We start from the raw sequence: 13,364 nt of genomic DNA, 5'->3' as shown, positions 1-13,364 counted from the left end.
GACGATAACTAGCTTGAGTGCTAACATGTGTGTCTGTGCGCGCTCGAGTACACACAAACACACACACACACATACATACATACACACATACACACGCATGCGCATCCACACACACACACACACACACACACACCACACACACGTACACAGATACACACACACACACACACACACACACACACACACACACACACACACACACACACACACACACACACACACACACACACACACACACATACGCACACACTGAGATACAGACAAACACCCACCCACACACACACACACACACACACACACACACATACACACACACATACACACAGATACAGACAAACAAACAAACAAACAAACACACACACACACACACACACACACACACACACACACACACACACACCTCTGCACTCTGCACCCAGCTCACAATCACGCCCCTAATACCCCTTAATTTTTCCATTTCTTTGCTGTCGGTTGCAATTCACAGGCACTTGAAAAAAATGTACATTTAGATTTTGTTAAAAACAAATAAACAAACAACAACAACAACAAAAAACCATCAGGAATAAGTGTTTGTATTGGATATATCTAAATGATAGTCATTTCAGTCCAGGGTTTTTTTTTCCACAGAATATGTAACACGCACACATACAAGCACGAATGTGCACGCACGCTTCCATAACGTACACACACGTCAACATAAACAAAACGCGTCACAATAAGTGGAAACACAGGCTTTATTCAATAAGTTGTAGCCAGTATATATCTATACTTGCATGTACACATACATTTTACGATGTTTTAAAATGACAGTCATGATGAATGTGTAACTCGTTGGACACTATATATGGCACTACAGCCACATTCTAAAGAGGTATGCATGTTTTAGATACAGCCGTCACCTGAAGGTTAACTCTCTCCATACGAACGGCGAAAGAGACGACGTTAACAGCGTTTCACCCCAGTTACCATCATTAAAATATTGCAAGCGGAAGGCTCTTATACTGAAGAGGTGAATGTTGACAAAGAATACCACAATTCTGACGACGGAAGCTAAAGGTTCGGTCATTCAGACACCCACTGGACATCCGAGGGGTCTGTGTAGAGGAGAAGAGAGGGCTGGCCGTACTGAGTGAGTTAAAAAGTTTAAAAGTCAGATGTCCCGTAGCTGCTTACGGTCATACTGACAGTGAATTGATATTCACTTCGTCAAGGACGCTGCACAGAAAAGCGGCCCCCAAACTTCTCCATTCACCGGCTTTGAAGACAGACCCATGGTTTAAAACGTTGGACGCCTGGTCTTATGACGCACCTATGGTCTGAAACGTTGGTCGCCTGGTCTTGTGACGCACAACGTTGGACGCCTGGTCTTGCAACGTACCTATGGTCTGAAACGTTGGACGCCTGGTCTTATGACGGACCTATGGTCTGAAACGTTGGACGCCTGGCCTTATGACGGACCTATAGTCTGAAACGTTGGACGCCTGGTCTTATGACGCACACCGTTGGACGCCTGGTCTTGCGACGTACCTATTGTCTGAAACGTTGGACGCCTGGTCTTGTGACAGACCTGTGGTCTTAAACGTTGGCCACCTGGTCTTATGACGGACCTATGGTCTGAAACGTTGGACGCCTGGTCTTATGACGGACCTATGGTCTGAAACGTTGGACGCCTGGCCTTATGACGGACCTATAGTCTGCAACGTTGGACGCCTGGTCTTATGACGCACAACGTTGGACGCCTGGTCTTGCGACGTACCTATTGTCTGAAACGTTGGACGCCTGGTCTTGTGACAGACCTGTGGTCTTAAACGTTGGCCACCTGGTCTTATGACGGACCTATGGTCTGAAACGTTGGACGCCTGGTCTTATGACGGACCTATGGTCTGAAACGTTGGACGCCTGGTCTTATGACGGACATATGGTCTGAAACGTCGGACGCCTGGTCTTATGACAGACCTATGGTCTGAAACGTTGGACGCCTGGTCTTATGACGGACCTATGGTCTGAAACGCTGGACGCCTGGTCTTATGACGCACCTATGGTTTGAAACGTTGGACGCCTGGTCTTATGACGCACCTATGGTTTGAAACGTTGGACGCCTGGTCTTATGACGGACCTATGGTCTGAAACGTTGGACGCCTAGTCTTATGACGGACCTATGGTCTGAAACGTTGGTCGCCTGGTCTTATGACGCACAACGTTGGACGCCTGGTCTTGTGACGTACCTATTGTCTGAAACGTTGGACGCCTGGTCTTATGGCGGATCTATAGTCTGCAACGTTGGACGCCTGGTCTTATGATGGACCTATAGTCTGCAACGTTGGACGCCTGGTCTTGTGACGTACCTATTGCCTGAAACGTTGGACGCCTGGTCTTATGACAGACCTATAGTCTGCAACGTTGGACGCCTGGTCTTATGACGGACCTATGGTCTGGAACGTTGGACGCCCGTCCTCATGACATATCTATAGTCTGAAAAGTTGTACGACTATTGTTGTTGACACCTATTTATGTAGACGCCTACGTTGTTGTTGCTGCTGTTGGTGGTGGTGGTGGTGGGTGTGGTCTAGTTGCTGCCGTTGTTGTTGTTGTTGTTGCCTTTGTTATTCGTGTTGTTGTTCTTGGTTGCTGTTGTAATCGTTGTTGTTGTCGTAAATATCACTGTCGTTGTTGTTGCTGCTGCTGCTGCTGCTGTTGTCGTTGTTGTTGTTGTCGTCGTTGTTGTTGTCATCGTTGTCGTTGCTGTTGAGGGAAAGACAGACAGACAGAGAAACAGACAGACAGACAGAGAGAGAGAGAGAGATGAACGCACACATAGACAGACATCGAAACATCCCCATCCAGCCCCCAACCCACCCCCTCATCCCATTACCCTAACCCCCTCCTCCCCACCCCGGCAAACATACGCCTACACACAGACAGACTGAGAGACACATGCACGCACACGCATACACACAAACACAGAAAGAGAGACAGACAGACAGACAGACACACACACACACACACACACACACACACACACATGCACGACTCTTCACCCTATGCCCGCCCCCCCCTCCTCCCCTTCCCCGGACCTCCCACCATCAGGCCCTCTCTATCCCCTCATTCTTCCATTTCCTTGCTCTTTGCTGTCATTTGCTTGTGATATGCGCACACACACACACACACACACACACACACACACACACACACACACACAGAAAAAAAGGGGGGGGGCGGGGGGGAATCAGATATAGATAATTTTCGCGATATTATTTTTATTTATTTATTTAGATTTTCAGTGATTTGCGTTTGCAACTGGCACCTGTGGATGACAGTCTTCTCAACCCTGGGTGTTTTTTTGTTTTTGTTTTTGTTTTTTGTTTTTTTGTTTTTTTTCCATAAAGATGTAACATGCATACACGTAAGTTTTGCGAACACAATTTAACATAAAACAAACATGACAACATTAGTGGAAACACCAGGTTTAATCAGTACGTTGGAACGAGTATATCAAAACTACTAACCAATCAATCAATCGATGAACCAAACAAATGAAAATACAAAAAAGTTAATAAATGAAAATAAATAGACGAAACCAACCAAACAAATAAAGAAGTGAACAAATAATCAAATAAATATGTAGATAAACGACCAAATGAATAAATAAATAAATAAACAACTAAATAGCAAATGCTGCAAAACGGTGGGTATGTAACCAGTTGGATAGATAAACCATAGCCACAATTTGAACATGCGTGTTTGTTTCAGATACCAGCCGTCCGTCAGTCGTGTAGTCTTCATAAATCATTTCACAGATTCACAGGTAAAGACTCTCTGGATCTGGAAGAAGCATACTGTAGAAAGTACAGGAGCAAAATTTAATGCAACACTGAATTCAATCCACTCACAGCTTGTCCATCCCAAGACATGTTTGTATCAGTCTTGCTGATGGAGGCGGCGACAGACTGCCGGGACATACAAGAAGGTTGAAAGTCTTGTTCGATCCTGAGTAAAAAAGAAAGACTGTCTTCAATACATTTCACAGATCTTTCGGCGTTGCCAAATTTATCACCGTAGTGCTGGATCATGAATCAAGGAACTATCGAATATTTCATATCAGCTTTTCAAATGTTAAGGAAAGAATGATTTAATGGATGTATGTCCAAAAAAAAAAGGGGGGGGGGGGCGGGGGGGGGGGCGGGGGGGGGGGGGAATGAAAGAACACAACTGAAGGGAAAGAAAGGAAAGAAAGAGAGCAAACAGGCCATGCAAAAGTCACTGTTGGTCACACAGATAATCCCTCATGCTAATGTCTTACTACCCAAAGAAAAAAAAAGAAGATAATATTCTACGTTAAAAAAATGTTCTTCTCCAACATTGAATAAAAAACCCCAACCAACCAACAAACAAAAAACACAAACAAATGTCAATCTATTGGAACTATTGAATTGCTAGAGTATTACATAAATATGAAATAAAAACAAAATCGGCATACAAACGTTGTATGATAAAAATGTAAACAACAACAACAACAACAACAACAACAACAACAAAGCATTAATCATATCTCTTTAAACGCCAACCAATTTCATCAATATGAAATTAAAGAAGAAAGGGGCTTGTAAACAAAATTATCTTTTAACTGCACCACTGTATTTCCACGATCTTAAAAATAACAACAGACAAACAAAGCAGTCAAATTTAGACAAACCTATCTTTTAAAGCAAAAATGTGGAGAGTTCCATAAACATTATAAAAAAAAAAGACACCCCTCTTTAAAACATATCTCTTCAACACCAAAGTCAAAAACTTCTTTCGAATACCAGCGTGTTCCATAAAAGTCAAAAACAATCAAATGGAAAGAAAAACAAACCCGACTGTCCGAAAATTCTTTCTCTCACCACTTACCCCACCCCTTTTGAACAAACACAAGAAATATTATATTTTTCAAGCAAACAAAAAAACAAACACAATAAACGTTATATTTTTCAAACAAACAAACACAATAAACGCCTTTTTTTTCGAGCAAACCAACAAACACGAGAAACATTCTATCTTTTAAACAAACAAACAAAACCAATCATAATAAACATTATATCTTTCAAACAAGCAAACAAACAGACAAACAAACATCCTAAAATGTTCCACATTTCCTTGGACTTCAAACCTCCTTCAACCCGTTTCCCTTCCGCCGTCTCCCCGATAAGTTGCAGCAGCAGCAGCAGCGACGGACCAGTTTGTAGAGGCAGAAGGCAGCCACCAGCCACACACAGATGGACCAGCCGCTGGTCGCCGCCATGTTGGATTGCGTGGGCAGGGGATCTAACTGCACCTCTTCGCCCTTATTCTCCGCGGTTACCGCGCCTTTCTTCTTATTCGGGGGGACCCCGGCGTTGGGTGCTTTGGTGGGGGGAGGTTTCGGGGGTTCTTTAAGGGGTGTCTCGGTGCCGATTTCTTCAGCCGGTTGTTTTAGAGGATTGTTGTTGTCGTTGTTGTTGTTGTTGTTGTTGTTGTTGCTGCTGCTGTTGTTGTCGCTATCGCCAATGGCAGGAGCAGGAGGAGGAGGAGCGACGGTGGCATCTGAAACAGTTCAGATCTGATGATGATGATGATGATGATGATGATGATAATGAGAACGTTAATGGTGATGAGAATGATGTTACCAGTGGTGATAATAACTGTGATAGGTAAAAAAGAAGACGAAGAACAAGAACAACAAAAAGAATAAGGAGGAGGAGGAGACAGGCACAAGCACACTTTACAGAACAGACACTTTACTTCTACAGAAAGCTCGTCATTTCCTGACTCCTCAATCAAATAGATAAAATCAAAAATTGGATAAGTGAATGTATGAATAAATAGATAAGTAAATAAGTAAATATATGAATAAGCATTCCCCTGAAGGCTTCATGAACATACTATAAGCACAGACAGAAAAAAATACAGTAACACAAATTATGCAACAAACTGCTCAGCAGTACCAGAGACATCAAATAGATATAAATGAAGACATAGATAAATAAACAAATGAATAGACAAATAAATAAACAAACAACTAAATAATAAACAAATAAATAAAAGAATGATTAAATGAATAACCATTCGTCTGAAGAAAAAAAAATCAAGATCACATTGATAGAACACCAAACACAGACAGACAAACACAGCCACAACAGAAACTTATCTACAACAAACCACAGCTCACCACCACCACCACCAGCCTCCTCCTTTTCCTCATCCCGCCTTCCGGTCAGAACGGCCTTGACCTCTCGCAGCAAGGGGTAGGTGCCAGCCCCGCACGCCTTGCCGTTGAAGTCATCGTAGTCCAGGGTCCAGAACATGGCTCCTGCCAGCCCCTCCTCCACGATGTACTCCGCCTGTCAAGGTCAACAAGGTCAATCAACTTCGCTTAAAAACAAGAAAAGAAAGAAAGAAAAACAACACTTATTGCCTGCTTATTGTCAGGACATCTTAAGTAAAAATGGCTGTGTTTGCTTCAAACTTTTTTTTCTCTCTTCTTTTAAAAAAACAACAAATATCATGAATTCAGCAGGACGAGAAGAAAGTTCCAAATTAACATATAGCTGTATGTTAAGTCCTGCCGTAATTTACACATACAATGAATTCAGCAGGATAACGAGTAAATTGCACATCATTTTTATGCAGACTGTAATTAATGTGTGACCGATGTTTTTTGCCGGTCGAAACGAATACATTGTAGCATGGATTACAAACAAAAGAGAAGAAGAAAAATAAGAATGACACAGCTGTCAGGTAGAAATTGAACAGAGAGGCAAATAGTCACATTTCGGAAAAGAGTCAATTAGTCAATCAACTGTATTTAGAGGGTGTTTTTTTTTGTTTTTGTTTTTCTTCCAAATTTCACCCACATTTTTACCCTCATTTGCCCAGTTTCTCCCAACCCTCCATTCATCCATATCTCCCACCCCTTCTAACCGATAATACTCAGATGTGCTCATAAATACTTTAAAAAAAATGTCTTCAATCACCGATATGTTTGACGGGACATTAACTCACTCAGTACGGCCAGTCCTCTCTTCTCCTCTACACAGATCCCTCAGATGTCCAGTGGATGTCTGAATGACCCAACCTTTAGCTTCCGTCGTCAGAATTGTGGTATTCTTTGTCAACATTCACCTCTTCAGTATAAGAGCCTTCCACTTGCAATGTTTTGATGATGGTAATTGGGGTGAAACTCTGTTAACGTCGTCTCTTTCGCCGTTCGTATGGAGAGAGTTAAACAAAATTCCTTCCTTCAATTAGTCGTGATTCAGAACAACGTTAACTCTCTCCATACGAACGGCGAAAGAGACGACGTTAACAGCGTTTCACCCCAATTACCATCATCAAAATATTGCAAGCGAAAGGTTCTTATACTGAAGAGGTGAATGTTGACAAAGAATACCACAATTCTGACGACCGAAGCTAAATGTTGGGTCTTTGAGACACCCACTGGACATCCGAGGGGTCTGTGTAGAGGAGAAGAGAGGACTGGCCGTAGTGAGTGAGTTAATCGAACATCAAGAAGGGAGAAAGAAGGGCCTCATACACCTTTCATGACCGTTGGGGTAGTAAATTCATCTCAACTGTTTCCAGGGCTCACTCGTTCAAATTCACCCGTCGCCCCTATGACCTTCCCAAACTCAGGTACCCATTCGACGGGCGCAATAGCCGAATGGTTAAAGCGTTGGACTTTCAATCTGAGGGTCCCGGGTTCGAATCACGGTGACGGCGCCTGGTGGGTAAAGGGTGGAGATTTTTACGATCTCCCAGGTCAACATATGTGCAGACCTGCTAGTGCCTGAACCCCCTTCGTGTGTATACGCAAGCAAAAGATCAAATACGCACGTTAAAGATCCTGTAATCCATATCAGCGTTCGGTGGGTTATGGAAACAAGAACACACCCAGCATGCACACCCCCGAAAGCGGAGTATGGCTGTCTACACGGCGGGTTAAAAACGGTCATACACGTAAAAGCCTACTCGCGTACATACGAGTGAACGTGGGAGTTGCAGCCCACGAACGCAGAAGAAGAAGAAGTAGAAGAAGGTACCCATTCGCACGGGGGTAGAGTGAGGAAAATTAGGAAAAAAGTGTCTTTCCCCAAGGACACAGCACCATACCGAAGCGAGCTCTCGAACCTTCATCACTGGGGAGCACTGGATCAGAAGTCCAACGCCTAACCGATGCTGCTACAGCGCCTGCTTAGAATGAAGGTACAGCAATGATACTACTGATGATGATGATGAAGGTGATGATGATGATGATGATAATGTTACTAATACTAAATACTAATATCAATACTGTTACCATACTATACTATACAACAACAATAACAACAACAACAACAACAACAACAACAACCACTACTACTACTACTGATGGTGATGATGAAGGTGATGATGGTGATGATGATGATGATGATAATGTTACTAATACTAATACTAATATCAATACTTTTACTATACTATACTATACTATACTATACTATACAACAACAACATCTACTACTACTACTACTACTACTACTACTACTACTACTACTACTACTACTACTACTAAAGACCATCGTCATCATCCTCGTCGACAACATTCAGTCACTGAACCTTGGCCCTGAAGCTGCGCGGATCATCATAGCAGAGGTACTGCAGAGTGTTTGGGTTCCAGGCATAGGGCACCTTGCCTGACTCACTGTAGCTGCTCCTCCACTGTCCGCTCTGCAGGTTCTCACAGATCTGGTGACACCATTGGTCTTTTAGGCCTTCACTGCCACCACTGACACCAACAGCACCACCACCACCACCACCACTACCACTACCACCACCACCACCAACAACAACACTAAAATCAACACCACCAACACCAACACCACCACCACCAACAACAACAACATCAATACCATCACCACCAACACCACTACTACCACCACTACAACCATCACCAACACCAACAAGAACAATACCAACACTACCACCACCACAACCACCACAACAACCACCAAAATCACAACCACCAAAACCACAACCACCACCAAAAACCACCACCACAACCACCACCACCAAACCACAACCACCACCAAAACCACCACAACCACCACCACACCACCACCACAACCACAACCACCAAAACCACAACCACCACCAAAACCACCACCAAACCACCACCACAACCACCACCAAAACCACAACCACCACCACCACTACCACCACCAAAACCACAACCACAACCACCACCACCAAAACCACAACCATCACCACCACCACCACCAAAACCACAACCACCACCAAAAACAACCATCAAAACCACCACCACCACCACCACCACCACCACCACCACTACCACCACAACCACCGACAGCAACAACAACAACAACAATACAGCCACTACCACCACCACTATCACCATCACCACCACCACCAACAACAACAATAACAGCAACAACAACAACAACACTATGGTGATCTCAGGGATTGGGGCAGATGTTTGGATTGCCTTTTAGGACGACAACACCAACACCAACAAAACAAGTACCATCTACAACAACAACGTCATGGGGATCATAGTGATTGGTACTGATGTTTGGATTGTCCTTTAGGACTACAGCAACAGCAGCAACAGCACCACTGTCACCACCACTGCCTACACCAACAACAACACTGTAACCACTACTGACAACACCAACAACACCACTGTCACCACAATTGACAACACCAACAACACCACTGCCACCACCACTGTCACCACCAAAAACACCACTGCCACCACCACTGTCGCCACCAACAACACCACTGTCACCACCAACAACACCACTGTCACCACCACTGGCAACACCAACAACACCACTGTCAGCACCAACAACACCACTGGCAACACCAACAACACCACTGGCAACACCAACAACACCACTGTCACCACCAAAAACACCACTGTCACCACCAACAACACCACTGTCGACACCAACAACACCACTGTCACCACCAACAACACCACTGTCACCACCAACAACCACTGCCAGCACCAACAACACCACTGTCACCACCACTGCCAACACCACTGTCACCACCACTGCCAGCACCAACAACACCACTGTCACCACCAACAACACCACTGTCTACCACTGTCACCACCAACAGCACCACTGTCACTACCACTGTCACCACCACTGCCACCACCAACAACAACACCATGGTGATCACGGGGACTGGTGCTGATGTTTGGATAGTCATTCAGGACCACAACACCACCATCAACAACACCACCATCAACAACACCGCCAACAACCAGACCAAAATTAATGCAAACCAATGTGAACGGCACATCTGATCATAATCCATCCATCTCGGTACACACTGGCCAAACAAGGCTAAAAAGAAATTTAAGTCTCTCTCTCTCTCTCTCTCTCTCTGTGTGTGTGTGTGTGTGTGTGTGTGTGTGTGTGTGTGTGTGTGTGTGTGTGTGTGTGTGTGTAGGCGAAGCAGGATCATCATTGCACGACTGGGCGAATCGGGAATACGAGGATTGTCCCAGCTCACCTCGAAGTAAGCAAGGAAGCCGATGAGGCGAGTGACGGGGCCAGCGGTGCCCATATGGCGTTGCCAGGTGTCTCCGGGGCTGTGCAGGGAGGGGTCGCTCATCACCCCCGTGTGGCCGTACGTGGACAGTCCCAGCACCAGCTTGTTCCTCGGCGTGCCGTTGTTGGTCCACTCCTCCACCAGGCGGCTCTGTCACGTCAGCATTGGTGTTTAGTCCCAAGATTGAATGGAGAATCAAACTGAGCGTCTGGTCAGTCATTCGGGTGAGACGATAAACCGAGGAGGTCTCGTTAGCAGACTTCTTCTTGTTTTTCTGCGTTCACTCGTATGCACACGAGTGGGCTTTTACGTGTATGACCGTTTTTACCCCGCCATGTAGGCAGCCATACTCCGTTTTCGGGGGTGTGCATGCTGGGTATGTTCTTGTTTCCATAACCCACCGAACGCTGACATGGATTACAGGATCTTTAACGTGCGTATTTGATCTTCTGCTTGCATATACACACGAAGGGGGTTCAGGCACTAGCAGGTCTGCACATATGTTGACCTGGGAGATCGTAAAAATCTCCACCCTTTACCCACTAGGCGCCGTCACCGTGATTCGAACCCGGGACCCTCAGATTGACAGTCCAACGCTTTAACCACTCGGCTATGGCGCCCGTCAGCAAACATCTGTGCAGGAATCCATTCTGATAGGTTTTTGTAGGTTTATTTGTTTGATTATCTGTTAGGTAAGGGAGGTGGCAGAGTGGGTAAGATGATTATCTGCTTATACGGTGTCCGTGAGGGTATGGGTTCGAAGGTTGGTTTGTGTTTTAGGTGAGGGGGGTGGCAGAACGATTAAGATGCTCATCTGCCTGTAGAGTGTCCGTGAGGATCTGGGTTCGAATCCCGATCTCGGTCTTTAGTCCCAAGTTTGACTGGAAAACCAAACTGAACATATAGTCAATCGGGTGAGACGATGAACCCAGGTGTGGTGTGCAGCACGCTTTTAGAGGTCTGGTGTGCAGCACGCACTTAGAGGTCTGGTGTGTAGTACGCACTTAGAGGTCTGGTGTGCAGCACGCACTTAGAGGTCTGGTGTGTAGTACGCACTTAGAGGTCTGGTGTGTAGTACGCACTTAGAGGTGTGGTATGCAGCATGCACTTAGAGGTCTAGTGTGCAGTATGCACTTGGAGGTCTGGTGTGCAGCACGTACTTAGAGGTATGGTGTGCAGCACGCTCTTAGAGGTCTGGTGTGTAGCACGGTCTTAGAGGTCTGGTGTGCAGCATGCACTTGGAGGTCTGGTGTGCATCATGCACTTAGAGGTCTGGTGTGCAGCACGGTCTTAGAGGTCTGGTGTGCAGCACGGTCTTAGAGGTCTGGTGTGCAGCACGCTCTTAGAGGTCTGGTGTGCAGCACGGTCTTAGAGGTCTGGTGTGTAGCACGCACTTAGAGGTCTGGTGTGCAGCACGCTCTTAGAGGTCTGGTGTGCAGCACGGTCTTAGAGGTCTGGTGTGCAGCACGCACTTAGAGGTGTGGTGTGCAGCACGCACTTAGAGGTCTGGTGTGCAGCACGCTCTTAGAGGTCTGGTGTGCAGCACGCTCTTAGAGGTCTGGTGTGCAGCACGCACTTAGAGGTGTGGTGTGTAGCACGCACTTAGAGGTGTGGTGTGTAGCACGCACTTAAAGTTGTGGTGTGCAGCACGTACTTAGAGGTGTAGTATGCAGCACGTACTTAGAGGTCTGGTGTGCAGCACGGTCTTAGAGGTCTGGTGTGTAGCACGCACTTAGAGGTCTGGTGTGCAGCACGCACTTAGAGGTCTGGTGTGCAGCACGCACTTAGAGGTGTGGTGTGCAGCACGCTCTTAGAGGTCTGGTGTGCAGCACGCTCTTAGAGGTCTGGTGTGCAGCACGCACTTAGAGGTGTAGTATGCAGCACGTACTTAGAGGTCTGGTGTGCAGCACGCACTTAGAGGTCTGGTGTGCAGCACGCACTTAGAGGTCTGGTGTGCAGCACGCTCTTAGAGGTCTGGTGTGCAGCACGCACTTAGAGGTCTGGTGTGCAGCACGCACTTAGAGGTCTGGTGTGCAGCACGCACTTAGAGGTCTGGTGTGCAGCACGCACTTAGAGGTCTGGTGTGCAGCACGCACTTAGAGGTCTGGTGTGCAGCACGCACTTAGAGGTCTGGTGTGCAGCACGTCTTAGAGGTCTGGTGTGCAGCACGCACTTAGAGGTTGGTGTGCAGCACGCACTTAGAGGTCTAGGTGTGCAGCACGTACTTAGAGGTCTGGTGTGCAGCACGCTCTTAGAGGTCTGGTGTGCAGCACGCTCTTAGAGGTCTGGTGTGCAGCACGCACTTAGAGGTCTGGTGTGCAGCACGCTCTTAGAGGTCTGGTGTGCAGCACGCTCTTAGAGGTCTGGTGTGTAGCACGGTCTTAGAGGTCTGGTGTGTAGACGCTCTTAGAGGTCTGGTGTGTAGCACGCTCTTAGAGGTCTGGTGTGTAGCACGCACTTAGAGGTCTGGTGTGTAGCACGCACTTAGAGGTCTGGTGTGTAGCACGCACTTAGAGGTCTGGTGTACAGCACGCACTTAGAGGTCTGGTGTGTAGCACGCTCTTAGAGGTCTGGTGTGTAGCACGCTCTTAGAGGTCTGGTGTGCAGCACGCACTTAGAGGTATGGTGTGTGGTACGCTCTTAGAGGTCTGGTGTGTAGCACGCTCTTAGAGGTCTGGTGTACAGCACGCACTTAGAGGTGTGGTGTGCAGCACGCACTTAGAGGTCTGGTTTGCAGCACGCACTTAGAGGTCTGGTGTGCAGCACGCACTTAGAGGTCTGGTGTGCAG

The sequence above is a fragment of the Babylonia areolata genome, chromosome 1 (assembly GCF_041734735.1).
Source record: "Babylonia areolata isolate BAREFJ2019XMU chromosome 1, ASM4173473v1, whole genome shotgun sequence".
Taxonomy (NCBI): Eukaryota; Metazoa; Mollusca; class Gastropoda; order Neogastropoda; family Buccinidae; genus Babylonia; species Babylonia areolata.
The sequence above is the reverse complement of the archived record's forward strand: the minus strand, read 5'-3'. Positions refer to the sequence as shown.